A 21,036-nucleotide genomic window follows, 5' to 3' on the forward strand; every position below is an offset into this window, starting at 1 on the left:
TTCTTGAATTGTGGGCATCAGAGCTGCACACAGTATTCTAGCAGTGATTGCACCAGTGCCAAATATGTAAAATAATCTCTCTACCCCTACTCCAGATTCCCCTATTTATGCGTCCCAGGATGGCATTAGATCTTTTGGCCAGAGCATCATATTGGGAGCTCAGGTTCAGCATATTATCCTCCATGACCCTTAAATCTTTTTCAGGGTCACTACTTCCCAGGATAGACTCCCCTATTCTGTAAGTGTGGCCTACATTCTTTGTTATTGGATTCATACCTTTACATTTAGTCATATAAAAATGCATATTGTTTGCTTGTGCCCTGTTTACTTAGTGGTCTATATTGCTCTGAATCGGTGACCTGTCCTCCTCATTTATTACTCCCCCAACTTTTGTGTCATCTTCAAACTTATCAGTGATTTTGTGTTTTCTTCCAGGCCATTGATAAAAACATTAAATAGTGTAGGGCCAAGAACTGACCCTGTACAGGATGCCACTGAAAGCATTCCTTGTTTACAGTTTGTTTTTGAGACTTATCAGTTACCCAATTTTTAATCCATTTAATGTGTGCCATGTTAAATGTATATAATTCTGTTTTGAATCAAAATGTCGTCCAGTCCTAAGTCAAACATCTTTCACGAGTCTGAGTATATTATGTCAATACTATTAGCTTTATCAACCAAATTTGTAATCTCATTAAAAAATTATCACGTTAGTTTGGCAAGATCTTTATCCATAAACCTATGGTGATTTGCATTCATTTAATTGCTCTTCTTTAATTCTGATTAATTGAGTCCCATATAAAGTACTCCATTATCTTGCCTGTGATCAATGTCAGGCTGACAGGCCTATAATTACCCAGGTCGTCACATTTTACTCCTATAAAAATTGACACACTGTTAGCTTTCTTTCAGTCTTCTGGAACTTCCCCAGTGCTTCAAGGCTGATGAAAAATCAACATTAATCTTCCAGTGACTTCATTAGCTAACTTACATCCAATAATTTTAAAAAGAGTTATGTGGACTTGCTGATTTAAAAATATCTGCCTTTAGTAGCTTCTGTTTAATATCCTCCAGAAGTACTAATGGAATGGAAAAGAGTAGTATCATCACTGTATGATGAGACTACATTGTTTTTTTCCCCAAATACAGAACAGAAATATTTACTGACCACTTTTGCCTTTTCTGCATTATTATTGATAATTCTACTATGCGCATGTAGTTATGGCATCATACTATAGTTAGATTTCTCCTGTTCCAAAAATACTTTAAACATTCCTTTTCTTTGCCCTTAATTCTGCTGGCCATAGGTTTCTCCTTGTCACCCTTGGCTTCACTAATCAGTTTTCTGTAATTTCTAACTTCTGGTTTATATTTATTACTATTAACCTTCCCTTTCTTTCTTTCATTTGTTATATATAATTTTTAAAAAAAATTGTAGGTGTTTTCACTTCCCTTCTAAGCCAGGTCAGTTTTTTAACCAACATAGCTTTCCTTAATTGTTGGATTGTAGCTTTTTTGGCATCAGATAAGGTGTTCTTAAATGATTCCCAATTATTATTCACATTTTTGAGTCAGTTTTTCCTCTTATTTGTTTGACTCAGGATTGTTTTCAGCTTTGTGAAATTGGCCTTGTTAAAGCAACAAATATATATTACTGATCTGGACCTGTTCTGCTTGTATATTATAAATATGATCAAGTCATGATCACTTGGACCTAAGCTAACATTAATTTTTAATGTAATTCTGTGATCAGTTCCTTGTTATCTGTTAGGACAAGGTCTAAGCTAATAAAGATTTCCCCCATGTTGGCTGTAACATTTTTTAAGTTCTGTAGTGGAAACCAACGAATACCCTCTATTGTGCTTTATCTGTTAGAACATGGATCCATAACCATTCAAGATCATTTTCTTCTGAGATATCTGTGACTCTGAAACAGGGAGAGAAGGATTCTTTCATTATTATTAATGAGACAAACATTATTTGTTTAAATGTCTTGTTTCTAGGTTGGATCCTTTACATGCAGTCTGGAAATTGGGATTGCTAGGGTTGTTTCTCTTCTGGGTTATCATTAATTCCAGAAACTATTAGTGTCTAATGCTTCTTCTGTCTGATAACCTTTTCCCTCAATGTAATGTTAAAAAACATAGTAAGAGGTCCAAAAAAGTGCCACGTGGCTAAACAACAAAGAAAAAGAAGCCGTTAGAGGCAGAAAAGCCTCCTTTAAAAAGTGAAAGTTAAATCCTATCGAGGAAAATAGAAATGAGAATAAACCTTGGCAAGTGAAGTGTAAAAATATAATAAGAAAGGCCAAAAAAGAATTTGAAGAACAACTAGTCAAAGATTCAAAAAGTAACAGCATTTTTTTTAAAGTACGTCAGAAGCAGGAAGCTTTCTTAAATAATCCGTGGGGCCACTGGACGATCAAGATGCTAAAGGAGCACTCAAGGAAGGAGGCAGTTGCAGAGAAACTAAATTAATTCTTTGCATTGGTTTCAAAGCTGAGGATGTGATGGAGATTTTCAAACCTGAGCCATTCTTTTTAGATGACAAATCTGAGGAACTGTCCCAGATTGAGGTGTCATTAGAGGAGGTTTTGGAACAAATCAATAAATTGAACAGTAATAAGTCACCATGACCAGATGGTATTCACCGAAGAGTTCTGAAGGAACTCAGTTGTGAAATTGAGAACTACGATTGTACGTAACCTATCATTTAAATCAGCTTCTGTACCAGATGACTGGAGGATAGCTAATGTGATACCAATTTTAAAAAAAGGCTCCAGAGATGATCCCAGCTATTACAGGTCTAACTTCAGTACCAGGCAAATTGGTTGAAACTATAGTAAAGAACAGAATTATCAGACACATAGATGAATATGATTTGTTGGGGAAGAGTCAACATGGTTTTTGTAAGGGGAAATCATGCCTCAGCAATCTACTAGAATTCTTTGAGAGGGTCAACAAGCATGTGGACAAGGGTATCCGGTGGATATAGTGTACTTAAGTTTTCAGAAAGCCTTTGACCAAGTCCTTCACCAAAGGCTCTTAAGCAAAGTAAGAGGTCATGGATCAGTAACTGGTTAAAAAACAGGAAACAAGGATAGCAATAAATGGTCAGTTTTCACAATGAAGAGAGGTAAATAGTGGTGTCCCGCATGGGTCTGTACTGGGAAAAGTAATGTTCAACATATTCATAAGTGATCTGGAAAAAGGGGTAAACAGTGAGGTGGCAAAATTTGTAGATGATACAGAACTACTCAAGATGGTTAAATCCAAAACAGACTGTGAAGAGTTATAAAGGGATCTCATAACACTGGATGACTGGGCAACAAAATGGCAGATGAAATTCAATGTTGGTAAATGTAAAGTAATGCACATTGGAAAACATCCCAACTATACAAATAAAATTATGGGATCTAAATTAGCAGTTACCACTCATGAAAGAGTTCTTGGAATCATTGTGGATAGTTCTCTGAAAACATCCACTCAATGTGCAGCGGCAGTCAGAAAAGCTACCAGAATGTTGGCAATCATTAGGAAGGGGATAGATAATAAGATAGAAAACATAATATTGCCTCTTTATAAATCCATGGTATGCCCACATTTTGAATCCTGTGTGCAGATCTGGTTGCCCCATCACAAAGAAAGATATATTAGAATTGGAAAACGTACAGAAAAAGGCAACAAAAATTATTACGGTTATGGCACCGCTTCCATTGAGGAGAGATTATTAAGACTGGGGCTTTTCAACTTGGAAAAGAGATGACTAAGGGGGGATATGATAGTACATAAGGAAGGTGTTATGAGGAGTAAATTACAAAGAACTAGAGGTCACCAAATGAAATTAATAGGGAGTGGGTTTAAAACAAACACATATTTCTTCACATTACGCACAGTCAACCTGTGGAACTCTTTGCTGGAGGATGTTGTGAAGGCGAAGACTATAACAGGGTTAAAAAAAGAACTAGATAAGTTAATGGAGGATAGGTTCATCAATGGATATTAGCCAGAATGGACAGGGATGCAAAACCATGCTCTGAAGTGTCATTAGCCTTTGTTTGACAGAAACTGGGAATGGGTGACGGGGAATGGATCACTTGATGATTACCTGTTCTGTTCATTCCCTCTGAAGCATCTGGCACTGGCAATTGTCAGAAGACAGGATACTGGGCTAGATGGACCTTGGTCTGACCCATATAGCTGTTCTTACGTAATTTTAATCTTTTCTGTTCAAAGAAATCATGTAATTTTGTAGCTCTGCAATTATCAAACTGTGGTTTATAGACTGCTGGTGGTTTCCACAGAGGAGGTTCTATGTTGCTTGCTCATTGTTTTCAGATCTGAAGGGCTTGGGCATCTGTTTCTAGCTGCTTCTACAAGGGAGAGCCACCATAACTGCCTCCGGTAGAGGCTCCAGTTGCAAAGAAGAGGAAATGTGAGCTGTTCTATATTCATTTACACTACATCTTTAATATCAATGATGTAAGCTGTTGTGTAGACTATGCTTAGGCATTTTCAGCACTGTCAGAGTAGGATTTCTTGACATGGTACTGATAATGTCAGATCCAGTCTGACATCAGTGAAACTATATCAATGCTGGATAGTGGGTATGAAATTCTGTAGTGTAGACAAGGACTCGGGGACGGGATGTGTCATCCACCAATGAGAATGGAGCTATTAACTGCTTCAGAAGCTGCCAGCAAGACAAGAGCAACCTCTACCGAGCTCTTCCTGCACATAGTTCTGGGTGAGGCAGTCCAGCATTGCAAGGAAGTGGGACAAGAATCAATTAATTGGTAGAGAAATATTTGCAGGTAGCAAAGGAGGAAAGTGTGACTTCCCTTCCTCCAAAAAAGAACAAAATTTATAAAAATACAACAAACCTACAAAGCTGTGGCTGGGATGATTTAGTTGGGGTTGGTAGTGCTTTGAGCAGGCGGTTTGACCAGATGACCTCCAAGTCCCTTCCAACTTTAATAATCTATGATTCTATGATACCAAAGAGGGTAAACAATATTTAAATACTTTCCCAATGTTACATATCCATATAAACAGTTGTAATTGCCACAAGGACAGTTATTGATTACAGATGAGATCATGATTGGGATATTGGAATGCATGGTCTGAGACTCTCAAATGTAGTCCATGCTATGAATATTTGAGAACCCCTGTTTGTGTGATCAGTATTGTACTGATTAGTGCATGTCTTGAGTTTCTTCATCTTTTTCCTTTATCTTTTTGCATCAAATATTACCTTTCGTTTGTATTTTCCTTTGTATGCTTTTAAGCATTTATGTTGGTTGATTCCAGATCTTGAGATGACTTTGGGCTGTATTGTTTGATGAATTGATTAGTTAAATTTTCTACAAGTAGAGAGGCTTATGGTTTTAATGTTTTCCTTTTATCTGTATAGGTTTTGTGGACAGATTATGAAGGTTTTGAGTGTGTGGCTAGTTATTTGTCCATTAATATAATGGGTGTAAAACTAATTAGTTACATTTTGACAAGCATGGTTGGGATTTGACTATTTATACCTTTACTTTACTAATGTCTTGGTTCATTATGGCATACGTAGTCGCACATTGTCTTTCACTGAACTAAAAGTAAATCTACCTAACAAAAAAAAAAAACAAGCCTCCCCCCCCCTTTTTGTTCTGCTCCTGAAGAACACTGTGGCCTGCCAAGTCTTTGCAGTCTGAGTCACCACAATAGTAGTAAATGTTTGTATTTTGTGAACGCAGTTACATTCAGTATGATCTGTTTTATTTTTAAGTTAAAGGGTTACTGTCAGGTTAAAAATCATATTTAAGAAGCACATTCCTTGTGTATGTTTGAAATAATACATATTAAAACAAAGTTAAAAACACTTTACACTATTTATGCTGCTAAATGCAAAAAGCAAATCCTGTGAGAATAAAAATTGACTAGGACGTTTCTAACAAGCTTCACTTTCAGTTTCTCTCATGTACTAGCAATGATAGGCTTGCTAAAACCTCAAGAAATTTTTTTTGAACTGGTTACAAAACCCTGTATTTTGAATCATATTTGACCTGACTGTGTCCCTTGTTAAATTGGCATCACTTTCAGTTAGTTTTAAGGACCAAGACTCTGCTATTACAAATGCTTACACATGTACTTAACTTTAAGACTTTTCTTGTGATCTTACAAACACTTACACTTGGTTAACTTTATTGGTTTGGTGCAACAGTGCTCAAGAAAGCAGGGACAGCTTGGGTTACAGTATTAAGTGCAAATAGTTGAGTGACAACAGATGTATTGTGGATTTTGGTTCTGAGTCTGCAGTCCACCTCCTTTGGGGCTGGTGAGTAGATTGAACCTATAAGTAATCTGTATAAGCAGCTGTAGTGATGGCGAATGTGTGCATACCAGGAGCAACTTCATATGAGTTGGGCCAGCCTTCTCAATTATTGTATGAGTTACCGAGGCCCTAAACTGAATTTTATCTTGTTAATAAAGCATAACAACAAAGCTCCTTGAAGGCGTGCTACAAGAATGTTGAATGGCATTTACCCTTCTACAATTTGAAGTCTTAATAAGTTGACAATGTCTTCTAGAAGGCCAAAGTTTTGAACATTACATTATTGGTCTCTTTCCTGGTTCTGTTTTGTTGAGCTGCATTTGTTCAACAAAAGGATGTGGGTGAGAGACACCAAAACATCATAGAACACATATAGAAATGTAGAATAGTAAATACTGTATTACACAGTTTTGCATTTTAATTGTAGTTCTGAGTCATTGTCAGTACATCTGTTTCCAAAAGAGAGATTCATATACTAATGGTATGGCATTAATACAAGAAGGGAAAGTTAGGTAAGCAAATACAAATAAAATACATGTCTTGCATATTTAGTTCTTAATATCGTCTTTAGAGTGTAGCCCAATAACCATGAAATATTTTGTATTAAGTAACTTCATATATATTAGAGAAAATTGATTGATTCGTGGTCTATGTGTTTGTGCTTTCAGGGTATGCACTCTTTTTTTCACTGAGATGGGGGTGAGTGAGTAGTACAGCAGCTTACAATATCCTAATTCATGTGAGGTGCTGAAGAGAGTAGCCCTGATAGTGGTGCTGACTTCCTTCTGTTCTTTTGCCCATAAAAGGGGAAATATGCCGCTGCCGTATGACTTGCAGTGGATAGAATCACAAGGCAAAAATGCATGTTTTTAAAATTACTTTAGGAAGCTTATTCTGTTACATGACTTGCTGCATTTTATTTTGTGTCTAAATTGGTAAAAACATCTAAAGTAACTCAGATCTCAGGTCTCATTTTTTGCCTCTCCTCTTCCCCCGCAGAGTTTTGTATTTCTCAGTTCTTAACAGTTTTTTTTTTTTTTTTTTAAAAAGCCATATCACTGGTAAAGTGAAGAATAGCTTTATTTCATCCTGGGAATACTTGATAGTAACATCTTCAGGGAATATTTGCAGAACTGAAATATATTTTGTTGTTCTGATCAAATATATATATAGTTAAACAGCTTTAAACTAAGGGTCCAATTGTTTTTTCTTTCCCTTTGAGGAGAAGGAATTCTGATCGGGGGCTGAGTGTATAGTGGGTAGAAGATAAATACTTTACCAGCTCCTTAACCAAACCATTTCTAAACCTTGCAGAAACCTTTGTCCTGGGGTTGGGAGGAACAAATGTCCATAGCATTCTCTCATCCTGTCTTCGTGACTATGTACGCGCACAATCACTTGAGAATCACCTTGTATTTTACAGAGTACTATGCAGTTTTGTCAGTAACATTGCTGTTTTAAGGACTTTAAGATGAAATAGACTAGCAATTTGAAAATATGTAGTAAAAAACTGTGATTGTAGATATGCAGCTGTGAAAATCATTCCCTTGTTTGAATATTTTTATACTATAAAAAGATTGCACAGTCATTGTGCACTGAGGATCTAATTCTTTATTGTCTTGCAATCTTGTGTAATTACTTACACCTATGCAAAGTAGGAGTAAAACATACCTTTCTGACTAGACAGGCTTTTATACCCACTTTGTACCTTGTGTAGCCATTTATGTAAACTACTGGAAAATCACACCCTATTTATGGTGATTGAAGAGATCTTGCTTTATTTTTTTAATCAAAATCGAGGGGAGAACTATTAACTATGAAATTAAAATCTTAAAAATCTACACCTTGGTACCTTTTGCTTTAGAAAAAAAGTTGTTTAACAAATTGGTATTAACAAAATATAAGGGGGATTACGCTTTTAATTATCTAGTCTGAAGTAACTGCTATAATCTATATCTACTAATCCATTATGGAAATGAGTCAAAACATAAGTAAATGTGTTTCCCCCCATAATTCATAAACAGTAGCAAACATACGACCTCTTAAAAATTGCAATTTTATTTTACATTCTCATTAGCATCTCAAAAAACATCAAGTGTTCTCTCTAGATTCCCACATAACATCCAGCCAACCTAATGAGTGGAAATGGAGGGCCAGGCTGTCAGTTGCTCTATATCAGTATGCCTTCATTGATGCTGGTGGACCTATGCCAATTTACATCAGCTGACGATCTGGCCTGGAGTCTCTTTTCTGATACTGGAAGCAATCCAGGGTGATTAGAATGAAGGAGTCAGATGCTTAGATATCATAGAGTTGGGCAAACAAGGGTGTTTTTTTGTTGTTGTTGTTGTTGTTGTTAAACATAGAGATTGAGAATTCACAGGCTTTTTAGGGTAGAAGATACACTTAAATTCCAGTTATTCCCCACAATGCCAAAAATATACAGAGACAGTTGCCTTTGATCACTGCAAAACGTGGGCTGAGATACACTAGCTGAGGATCTGGACCTTTAACTTTTATTATCTAACAACATATAGCAAACCTGTAGTTTAAAAATGTGATATTACAAGTAGAGAGGAGCTGCTGAGTACCCCTCTGATATACCTGTAGGCTCAACAAAGGTACTGTCTGCTGTGTCCCTGGTTAATTTTCAGATTTGTTGCTTCTGGAAAGCAATGTCTCCAGAAATGGAATTGCAGCAGTCCTCAGTCAAGAATATTAAGAGAAATATCACTTTTCAGGATTGTGATTCATAAACTTCTCATTGATGCTGTGGCATAATCTATGACTGGCTTACCTTCAAACTTCTCAGCAGGCTGTAGGAGGGATTCTGGCTGCATTTAGGAAGTAAGTGATATCTGGAAACAACGTTAGTATTAAGTGTGACTGTTCATAGGGTTTCCCCTGCAGTCTCACCTGCATCTGGGGGATGCTTCTACCCCTTTTTTATACTAGATTGGCGCCAACTGGACAAATTTATCTAACCTCAAAGATTTGGCAAAAATACCTCTATTTCTTTAAGTAGAATTCAGACTATTGGTATCCAATTGACCTAACAGAAGACCCCTAACCAGAGGCACAAGATCTCTCCCTATGTCCCCTTATATGGTACATGACTGGTATGGAAAAATATTGAAACCATAAACCTATACTACTTCAACATACATTAAGAGTTTCTATCTTTTTGTTTTTCTGAAATCAAAATACAGAAAATGTAACTTCATTTTAGATATGGAACTTGGTACCTTAAGAAATGAAATTCTGAAATTTGAGTTAATCTTGTAGTGACCTTGTTTAGAATCTGGTGTTTTCCTTATATTACCCACTATCTTATTTAGCCATTCTGTTTTACCTGTGGTCTGCAACAGTCAATTTTTCAGTCCTGTGTTTAATTTACTTTGCTTAGCTCTATGTGTAAGTAGGATTCATTTTACATCTCAACTATTTATGCTGTATTGAATACTGATCATATGGCTTTCATTATTTCTTAAACAGCAGAAAACTTTCAAAGTAGCAGCTGTGTATTGTCTTAAGTTAAATTGGCTGCAGAGCAAGACTGCTCAAAAATCTCTGTGTACCAAGCTTTACTCCAAGCAGGTTCACTGAACCGTTGTGCTGAAGATACTGAATTGATTCTTCCTATGCTTCCTTTTCAAGTGTATTTTAACTTGCTAGGTCTCACCAAAACAATAACTAGACTGTGTGATGTTTGTCCTCTTTGAGTTATCTTTAATTTGGCATAATGCTTTTGCTAAATTTGAAAGTGTAGTGGTATTGTATGTTTGTTTGCTGTGCACTTCCATTGTACTGGCCTTAAAGTGAAAGAAACAATGAGAGAGGTTTCAAAGTCCTACATGAATCTGATCTGAAAGTTACTTATACATATCTTTGCTCTTTCCTACTTAGGACAGAATACTACTGAAAGGATAATAATTTTAACAAAATAGCATATTTTAACTATTTTCTTGTTTCTTTGGAATCTTTCTGGGACTCTAGTGCAGCCACTTTTAAATTATGTTGAAAGTTTATTTACAATTTTGTATGTAAAGCAAAAGTACTCCTTTAAAAGTATTGTTTTAAGTGACAACATAAGAAAATTTGAGGAAATAGTAAAGTTCTTTCAGTCCTTAGAGATGTATCTCTTCTCTCCCACTGTGCACAATATCCCACTGGCATTTGTCTCTCAAACAACCCGAATGTGTTTTGTCTCAAAAACCTTGGTCTTTCCACACATTTATTGCTTGCTGCATGAAAAGTATTTCCTGACATCTGTTTGCACTCTTCTTTAAATTTCCATTTGATGTCTCTGTGTAGATAATAGGACTGTTCTGACGGCACAATCTGTTTCACTGTCTCTGTATATGTTTTTATATGCTTTGTTTTAAGTTGCTACCTAATTCCTTTCTAGATATATAAACCTTTTCCAGATCATGCCTTGTATTCTGAAAATCCACCTCACACAATTTCTTATGGTATTTCTACACAGCCTCCCAGCCTGGGCTGACAGACTGGAGCTAGCAGAGCTTGTACTAGAACTCTAAAAATAGCTGTGTAGATAGTGCTTTGAAGTTGAGCTCAGGCTCTTGAAACCAAGGCATCTAGGCTTCAGAGCCTGAGCTCCAGCCTGAGCCTCTACTTCACACATGTTGGTTATTTCCTGTTGTACCTTTTTGAGCATCTTTTTAGTCCTCTGTTCTTAATAAATCTATTGCCTGTGATGTACCCTATTCCAATATCAATCATTTAGCAGCTGTTCTGTTTAATTCTTTATGCATTTTAGACTTGAGATTTTTTTCTTTGACTGAAATCAATTTAAAGATTTGCAGCAATGGCTTTATTAATTCTTGAATAGGACTCAAAAATGTATTTGACATCTACCACTCTAAGGCAGCTTGAAAATATACCTGCACCTTCATACAAATCTGTACCTCCTCAAAAACAAACATACCCTGAGCATTTTAAAAGAATAAGACAGTTTGAACTATACTTAATTATGACATTGTTAGCCCACTTTCAATTTAGTTGTAGTTTTAAGGCTTCATTTAATTTAACTTAAGTCTCTTTATGTTTTTGCACCTTTTTTCCCTCACTGACATCACTTTTCTGTTTTCTTTCATGTAATGTTGGGTTGCTATTAAGGCTGTAAGACTGATGATTGTGATTTCTGTAATTAAAGATTATAGTCTTTCATGTTGATCAGCTCTTCCTCAGCAAGAATCTGAAAAATTTAGCTGTATATGTGTCTGCTCTAGTAAGAAGTGTTTTTTTTTTTTTAAAGTTAGCTAAATAGCTAACAAGTTTTAAACATTTTTTCTATAAAACAATTTACATTCTCTCCCATGGCCAAATCATGACTTTCCTCATTTTCTGTAGCAAACAATTTAATATCTATATATTGTGTGCCAGAGTTCTTTTCTAAACTAAAATTTTGACTTTTTTTTTTTGCCATGACAACCAGCTATAATTGTGCCCTTTCTTTATTTGCATAGCTTTCTGTTTGTCCTCTCTTTTTTCACATGTCCTCCTACAAAGAGTTTTGAAAAAATCTCAGGTTCCTAATAATTGGAGGACTAAGTTTAAAAGGAGATGTTTCACTGTCCAGGGATAAGGCCTATGTGAGAATCCAATGTCCCCTTCCTTTGTCAACCACTGGGGAAAGGAAATGGTTTTAGGATTACTACCAGGTTCTGTCCCTGGAATTTGCTTGGGAGAGGGCTCCATTTTCATGTATTTTGACTTTTTTTAAGTGTCTGATGTAACTGAAACCTTTAGCCATCCTCTGGCTGCTGGAGGGGAGAAAGGACATTCTTCTTGTTCTCTTCCTCCCCCTCACTCTTCCTTCCCAAAGCCTCCTCACTGATGAGTACAAAATATGGTGGCAGCTGCTCTACTCCTCCTTCAGGGAAGTTTTTAGCCTTCTGGCTACTGCAAGAGGCAAATCTCCAATACTCTATCCATCCCATAACTCCACTTTTTCTGTTATCCTCATGAGTGGACAGCTTCAATGCTGCTGTTTGCAGCTTCTCATAGTATAATCAATGACAAACAGAGTAAAATTGCCCAGAGTTTTGTTAGTTTCACTTCTGCCTTCATGGTTCTCAGTAGCAGCAGTGGAAACTGACGTGACTCTAGTCAGCTTTAACTATGCTGTAGCTTGGCAAAGCTCTGTGTGAACTTTTATTCAGCATCTTTAAAAAACGCATTAGGAATAATCCACTTTCATGTTCAGAGATAACTGACCCTTTACCTGAGATGTAGGTTCTGTTATGATGAATGATCTTGCAAAACAGAGCTCATTACCAAGAAGTCTTGCTCTAATGTCTTGTAGGCATTTGGTCAAATTTTCTTGCTTTTTGTTAATAATAAAAGGATTTTTAAAAATATTTATTTATTTATTGGTAACCGTTATTTTAACCTGAACTTTATAGATGCTCCAAAGCCTTCTAGATATCTAGGCAGGGATTGCATTATATCTGTTTTAAAGAAGTAGGATTTAGCTCATGCCACAGAGGTGTTGCCTTTTCATATATCTCAGTTTTCCAGAAAATTGTGTCCACTATTCATTCTCAACGTCTCTGAAAAAATCTCCCATTGAGTGCTGTAACCTACTTATGACTTCAAAATTCTTATCGGCTGTGATATTCCAAGATCTTTTTTTGAAGCTTGTTTAGGAATGACAAATTAGAATGATAGTTTTCTCTCATGCAGTAAATTCTTGGATTCTGTTTCCTTTTGTCTAGTCAGGTTCATTATTCCTACCATAGGGCTTTGTTCTGATGTGCAGACAGACTTGGAGGCAGGACCATACCACTCCAGCATGGTTGTAGGAATTGGCCCCACTCCCTTATGAAACTCACTAATTCATGGCCCCCAGACTTCCCTCTCCCAGAAAGGATATTTCTCTGCTCTCCAGCAGCTTCTCTTCAGAAGATACTCTAAAAGGGTAGACAAGGCACTGAAGAAAAAACTACCAAGGCAGAAAGATCCTAACCAATTCTGCTTTGCATGGTGAGGCCATGGTGGCTTTTATCAATAAAGGTTCCTTCCCTTCCTCCATGTGGATTTGTTTTCAAGTGCTCTAATTAGGAGGCCTTTGATCCTACTTTGGAGCAAGGTGAATTGGTGGTTGCTTCTTGTCTTTAGTTAAATCCACAATGGCACTTTTTTCCTCCCAAACATTGCTGAACTGCCAGAATTTCTGCCCCAGAGATCCTCATCCTACCACTTGTCTGCAAGTCAGATTTCTTTCTTTCTTTTTCTCTTTCTTTCTTTAAATGCCTCAGAAATTCTTTGTTGTTGTAAGACAAAGTTGAACCTGGACTACTTTAGTGATTCTATTATTTGGGCAGCCAGTGTAGCTATCTCTTTCCTCCCTTCATCTCCAATAAGAAGTGATTAATAGCCTGATTAATTCTGAAGATTTGAGGCTCCTTTCTACCACTATGCCCTGTAGAGACCCTAAACTTGCTATTACTCAAGTGCTCTCCATTGCCTCAGAAACATAAACTGCTTCCATTAGTTCACTGTGGGCACAAAATATGGCAATACTACAGTTCAAATCTTTTCAGAGTTTTCCCCAACTTGGGCAGTTCCTCCAGCTTTCCTACCACTCATCTCTAAGCAAGCAGGAACTATTTAAGAAAAAAATTAAAGCATTTTCCCCTTCAGACTTTGAAAACAAAATTCACCTTCAGTCAGAGATCCACTATGAAAAATTACAGTGAGTGAAAACTTGTAACTGTTTCCAATTTAATCATTATAGATCCTACTTTAATTACAGCTATAGAAGTGCAACTCTGGGATTTCAAGAGCCAAGTTCCATCCCAGTAACTTACTTGCCTGATCACCTGTGCCTCTAAACTTGCACAGCAGAGGGAGTAGTGAACCTGGGTGCTCAGAGAAGAGACCTCTCTATTTCTTCTACCACCTTAGCAATATTGTGGTTGAGTGAAATGGCGTTTCAATTCCAAGCTTTTGATCAGTGGCTAGTCACTTTTTAAAAAATTTGATTTCATTTCCGTGCTGGGAACAAGCACGAGCCTCCAAAAGTAATTTCTTAAACAAAAAATCGGTGCAGCCAGCTATTCTTGAGTTTGAGTATGAATGAATGGTGGACTTTTAGCCATAAAAAAGAGATATTGTTACACTAAAAATAACCCTTGTGTTTTGTTTTTTTTGTTTCCCCCAAGAAAGATTTTTAAAGCTTTAACCTTCTGAAAGTAGGAGAGCCCGATCTCAGAAATCTCCCAATATGCAAAGGACTTTGGTAGAAGCAGTTCCAGTTTATGTAAATATTAATTTTAAATGAATATAGGTATTATGACAAGCAGCTGTATTTTACAAGGCATGTGTCTCACGCATTCCCATAATTTAGTTGAATTCTTAACATAATACACATTGCCACAGCTGCATGGAAACCACCTGCACCAATCATGGCAGCAATTCGTCAACTTAATCCTAACTAATTTGAGGCTGTTCAATAATAATTGAATATTTTCATGGATAAAAATCCCAATTAAATATTTTTAAAAATTCAGCTCTGCAACACCTTTAAAATTGTTCTAAGTCTGTTTTTGAAATGTTCCAAATTTCACTTTTTAAAGAACAAGTACAGACTTTCTTTCACATAACCCAACTTGTTTTCTTTTTAAGATAGGAAAATCTCATCTGCAAAAGTTGAAGGAAAGGAAAAGCATAGTGATTCTGGGTGTGATCCTGTGTTTTTTATGTGACCAGACTGCGTCTGTAACTCCATCATTCTAGATTGTTGAACCTGAACTGGAACTACTACGTTACTAGGTAAGAAATTGCCAGGTGTGTGTGTGTGTGTGTGTGTGTGTGTGTGTGTGTGTGTGTGTGTGTGTGTGTAATGTATATTCTGAAAAGTAGCATACTGTAGACTTGTAGAGTGTATATTTTTGTTAAATGGCTTGGCTTTATTTATTATTTATTGGCTTCTAAAATGACTGGCACAATGTCCCCACTGTCATGAGAGAGGCAACAGCTCTGCATGGAACAACTTGTTGAGTTGAAGCATTAGGGCATGTCTGTATGGAGAGTTAATGTGTGGCAAGCTGGGGTATAAATGTGCGGCACTGTACCTTGCCAGACACTGGCCATGTGGGCCATGTGTCTGCACCCTGGAAGTTCCCTGGTGTGCTTTGATGAACTGCCATTTGAAACAGTTGACCGTCAAAGTGAAATTTAAGTATTCAGCAGGCTAGAGTGCTGTAGATTCACACCCCATCTAGCCATGCAATAAGTTGTTTTATAGAAGAGCTGTTTGTCTCCCCTCCAAGAAAAGACTTCAGGCATCACAAATGAAAAAGAAGTCTGGTCTGTAAGATCCTCCAGATCCCATGGTAGTCTGATTGTCCTTGAGGATGACTTTCCCTTATCATGCATCTCTGTGGGCAGTCTTATTTGGCTACTGCTGCCCACCCCGGAAGGGAATAGAAAGTGAAGAGGGAAATTTAATACTCCTTTTAGCACTATTAACAATGTGCAAGTTCTTGATAAGACAAGTTCTGGATCTCCAGGGTTTCATGCCACAGACAATAGTTCTCACTAGCACTGACTCAGATAAGCTGCTCCTCACCAGTTCTTCTTAGCTTGTTTGAAAACTTTGACAGATGTTTGCGTTTGAAGCAGACTATCCCTCAGATGGTGACTCATCGTCAAATCCTAAAGGGAGGGACAGATTTTTTTTTTTAAGGCCAGAAGGGACTAAAATGGTCTAGTCTGACCTCTTTATAACACAGGCAATAGAATTTCACTCAGTAAGTCCTGCTGTAGAAGGAATTCTTTTTCTTTGAGTGCTTGCTCATGTCCATTCCATTATAGGTGTGTGCACACCTCCATGCACAGTTACTGGAACTTCTTTCCCCTTAGCAGATCCTGTAGGGCCGGCTTCAGTGCCCCCTGGAGCCCTGCGCACATGCCGCGGGTATATGAGGCGCTGCCAGCCCTATGCCCCCTTAGTTCTTTCTTTCTGCCTGTGACGGTTGCTGGAACTGCCTTTATTTGCATCGCAAGTGCTTAATTCCTCATTGTTTGAACTTTAATTGTTTGCATGAATAGTGGTAGTTAGATACTTATGGTAGTCCCAGCTGGGACTTTGCTGGGAGCAGGTTATGCCCCGGTCACTGGGATTCAAACCGTGTGCCTATTGTGGGAAGGCTTTCCCACTAAGTGACTCCCATGACAGCTGCCTGAAGTGCTTGGGGGAAGCCCATCGTAAGGAGAAGTGCAAAATCTGCAAGGCTTTCAAACCTAGGATTCAGAAAGACAGAGAAATCCACTTGAAAGCCTTACTTATGGAGGCAATGTTCTTGTCCGGCCTCTGAGCCAACCCGCTCCATCTCGGTACTGAACATGGCGTTGGTACAGAGTTCACCGTCAGCACCAGCCCCATCTCGGCCCCTTGCCGCATCTCCAGTGCAGAAGAAGTGGAAGCAACGCTCGGAAGGCGGTCACTCCCCCACACCGTCCAAGCAGGTGGGGTTGAGCACCAAACTGCACCGTGGTCGGACCACGGAGACCCACTCACCAGAGCCCAGCATCTCCGGTCAGGGAGCCACCCCCGACTTCTGCACCTACCAACGCCGTCGACGCTGGAGGCCTTTCAGGCAGCAAGAGTCTTACTGGCCTTGCCTATGCCGCCTTTGTCCTGACCTCCACCGAGAGAGAGAAGGGGCCGGTGTTGTAGGGGAAGCCCGCGCTGGGTCCTCCTGAATGGCTCAGGAGATCCCTGGTGCAGGGAGGAAGCTTTCCGGCAGGCCAGTCACCTAGGGTGGAGCAGAGCCGCTCCCCTAGAAGTCATTCCAGGTCATGGTCGTCGGATCAACCTGCATCGTGGCGGGAAACGAAGTCGCCCTCCTGACACTGATCTCGATCCCCGGCACCTGGAAAAGTCCACCTCTGGAGGCGGCACTGGTCGCAGTTGCCTGTGGAGTGCTGCTCCCCAGATGGAACTCGCCGTTCTTGCTCTCCAGCTCCGAAGAGTTCGCCCACACCGAGGTGGCACCGAACCCAGTTGCCGAAGTCTGACTCAGCACCAAGAGGCAAGCAGTGCTGCAAGTCCTTGGTACTGAGACGATGCTCCAGAATATCCACCTCTTCGGAGCACGATTCAGCACACCAGCACCGGTTGTGGTGCTGATGTCGGCCCTCGTCGGCATCAAGGTCATCGGCGTCAAGAGGACGCTCAACAGAATGATGGAGCACCCATGGATCAGGGCACCGCTTCCCTCTCTCCCCCGGCTTGGTACCGCACAATGGGAGCCTCCGAGACAGTCCCACCATGGTCTTCTGATGGTGCCTTGGTGTTCTCCCGGACCGCCTCAGCAGGTTGTTCTTACCTCACCACGATTGGTCGCTGCACCCAGAGGTGGTGTCTATGGTCTTCCGGACGTGGGGCTCTCCCCAGGTGGACCCGTTCGCATCACCGTGGAACAAGAAGTGCCCACAGTTCTGCTCTCTCTGTGGCCAAGAAGCCAGGTTAATCTCCGACGCTTTCCTCCTGCAGTGGTCAAGGAGCTTCATGTGCGTGTTCCTGCCCATTCCTCTCTTGCACAGAGTCCTGCTGAAGATCAAGAGGGACAAAGCAGACGTTATCTTGATCACTCCAGCGTGGCCGCACCAGCACTTGTTCAGCATGCTGCTGGAGCTGTCCATCGCCCTTCCTTTGGAGCTTCTGAGACAGCATGATCTCCTGTCCCAGGATCACGGTTGCCTGTTGCACCCAGACCTGGACTCCCTGCACCTCATGGCATGGAGGCTTTGTGGCTGAGCAAGAACTAGCGAGCCTGTTTGGCGCAAGTCCAGCAAATCCTGGTGGGTAGCAGGAAGCCTTCAACACAGGTTGTGTATCGGGCTAAGTGGAGACAGTTTACCTGCTGGGCGGAATCTTGGGGTATCCCGCCTAGTGTCTCACCAATACAGGCGATCCTGGAGTACTTGCTACAGCTAAAGCTCCAGGGACTGGCTGTGACCTCCCTGAAGGTCCACCTAGCAGCTACATTGGCCTTCCATCAGACGCTAGAGGATAGATGGTTGTTCTCCCACCTGAAAGAGGTGGAGAGGCTCTATCCGCAGGTCCGTGACCTCGTGCCTCCCTGGGATCTCAGTCTGGTTCTTTCACGACTCATGGGGCCCCCCTTTGAACCCATGGCTTCATGCCCTCTGCTCCTACTTTCCTGAAAGGTGGCCTTCCTTGTGGCTGTTACCTTGGCAAGGAAGGTCTCCGAGATTAGGGTGCTGACCTCTGAGCCCCCCATACTGTATATAAAGTTAAGGTACAGTTGATGCCGCTTCTGGCCTTCCTGCCCAAGGTGGTTTTCCAATTTCATTATAACCAAGATATGTTTCTCTCCGTGTTTTTTCCCAAACCACACGGTTCGGAGGAGGAGAGAAAGTGGCACTCGCTAGACGTAAGATGGGCCCTGGCTTTCTACATTGAGTGCACGAGACCATTACAGAGATCAAAGCAGCTCTTCGTCGGGGTGGCCATCCGGATGAAAGGCTCCCCTGTCTCCGCTCAGTGCATCTCCTCATGGATAATTTCCTGCATCAAGTTCTGCTATGAGAAGGCAAAGGTGCTGCTTCCAGGAACCATCACAGTGCACTGAACCAGCCTTCCTAGCTAGAATGTCCATACAGGACATCTGCAGAGCCTCCATCTCGTTTTCGGTGCATACATTCACGTCCCACTACCCATTGTCCAGCAGGTGTGGGAAGAGGCTTTGGCAGAGCGGTGCTGCAGGCAGCTCATTGGTAGGTATTGCTTTCTAGTCACCTATAATGAAATGGATATGAACAAGCACTCGAAGAAAAGATGGTTACTTACCAGCAACTGCTGTTCTTCAAGATGTGTTGGTCATGTCCATTCCATGACCCACTCTCCATCCCCGCTGCCAGAGTTGGTAGAAAAAAGGGACTCAGGGCATAGAGCCGGCACTACTTCATATACCGTGGCATGTGTGCGGAGCTCCAGGGGACGCCAAAGCCGGCCCTACGGAGTCTGCTAAGGGGAAAAAAGTTCCGGTAACCATGCACGGAATGGACATGAGCATCTCGGAGAACAGCAGTTACTGGTAACTATCTATCTTTTCTTCCCTATCATGTAAGATGATGCCATCAAATCTATAAGTAAACACACTGAGATGCAGTCAGTAATTAACTTAGATGCTTTGTGCACTTTAGCATTTGGGTCCACATTAGGGAGGTCCCTTATGAAAGAATCCTATAGAATTTAATAAATATTATATCAGTAGACTTCTACAGAATTGGCTTTTTAAGTATAAAAGGATATGTAAGTATAGAAAGGGTATAGAGAGGATATTGCTCTCAATTAACTTCTAGGGCTCATGCTTCTTTAAGTGAGAGAATGGGGACTGGACAGCAGAGCAGCCCATGTACTGCTGCTGCTTTCAGAGGCAGGAGCCGAAAACCAGGAAGCCACTGCTCTTAATCGAATGGGGAAGTTGAATGAGCCTGAATGAATGGCTGCAGGTGTAAGGGTGTATGTGTAGGATGGGACAAATGAGGAAGAGAATTAGCAGGGGATTCATTAACACACAGGACAGAAAAATCTTTGGGGGAAAGTGAGGCAAGGAGGAGAAGGAAGAGGACTAAGGAGAAAGTAATGTTGAAAGAGGAAAGGAGATGTGGTAGGGGATGGAAGAACAAAGAAAAAGAGGGACTAACACAGAAGAGTCTAATATACAATAACCAAAAGAAAGTGGAGTGAAACCAGGAAGGGGAAATAAGAAAGAATAAAAGCATATGATACAGTGAATGACAAGTTTTTTTTAAGTTTATTAAATAAAAAGTGAAACAGTGTTACAGTCAAATACAAAATACTGCTGTCTTTATTCATTTAAGTGTCACGGTTGTGACTTATAAGGGCTGTCATGGTACAGTTATTTTTTTTTTTACTTGAAATACTGGTGTTGTGGAAATTCTGCAATTCCTGATTATTTTTTCACTTGTCTCCAGTAAACTATATATCAAACACTTTAGTAGCTCATTACCAAATAATATAGAAGTGTGTATGTATGTAGTTTACATTTGCAGAAACTTGTTTTAAGTTCCAAATGAATTGCTGAATTTTTGGTTAGCTGAATCTTCATAGTTTATTCCAGCAAAAGACTGACAAAATATTGACTTCCATAAAATCATAGAAGTGTAGGACTGGAAGGGGGCCCTCAAGAGGTCTTCTAGTCTAGTCCCCTGGACTCAAGGCAGGACTTAGTATTATCTAGACCATCCCTGACAGATATTTGTCTAACCTGCTCTTAAAAATCTTCAATGATGGAGATTCCACAGCCTCACTAGGTTATTTATTCCAGTGTTTAACTACCCTGTCAGGAAGTTTTTCCTAAAGTCTAACTTAAACCGTCCTTGCTGCAATTTAAGCCGGTTGCTTCTTGTCCTATTCTCAGAGGTTAAAGAGAACAGTTTTGCCAATACTTGTGTATCTTATGTCACAACAGTTACTGAAAATTGAATCAAAATTAATCAGTGATGATTCTTAAAATGTGGGTGGAGCTGAATCTACATTCCCTACTTAGAACTGTGCTCATGAAACTTTGAAGACATTTGCCACTTCTATCAGTAGTTTAAAAAAAAAAAAAAGGAGGATTAGACTCTCCATCTGCTACCAAAGTAAGTTCCAGTAGAACTATTTGAAAAATAAAGAAAAAATGGCAAAAAAAA

The 21,036-nt window shown here is 39.7% G+C and overlaps 1 protein-coding gene across 4 annotated transcripts in view; it reads left to right on the top strand.

Annotated features, from left to right (window-relative positions):
* Positions 1-21,036, top strand: part of CYRIA (CYFIP related Rac1 interactor A) — an 87,790-nt gene that overhangs the window by 5,259 nt on the left and 61,495 nt on the right. For 2 of the 4 annotated variants that reach the window (XM_067544741.1, XM_067544744.1), the window contains exon 2: positions 14,971-15,117. The exons of 1 other annotated variant lie outside the window; for it this stretch is intronic. The gene's annotated coding sequence lies outside the window, so the exon portion shown is untranslated. Of the gene's footprint in view, positions 1-14,970; positions 15,118-19,050; positions 19,093-21,036 lie in introns of those variants that run through there. One more of the 4 variants, XM_067544743.1, reaches the window with a different exon arrangement.

This window comes from Emydura macquarii, unplaced genomic scaffold (genome assembly GCF_026122565.2).
Source record: "Emydura macquarii macquarii isolate MOO-44397 ecotype Brisbane River unplaced genomic scaffold, CSIRO-AGI_Emac_v2 contig_1027, whole genome shotgun sequence".
Taxonomy (NCBI): domain Eukaryota; kingdom Metazoa; phylum Chordata; order Testudines; family Chelidae; genus Emydura; species Emydura macquarii.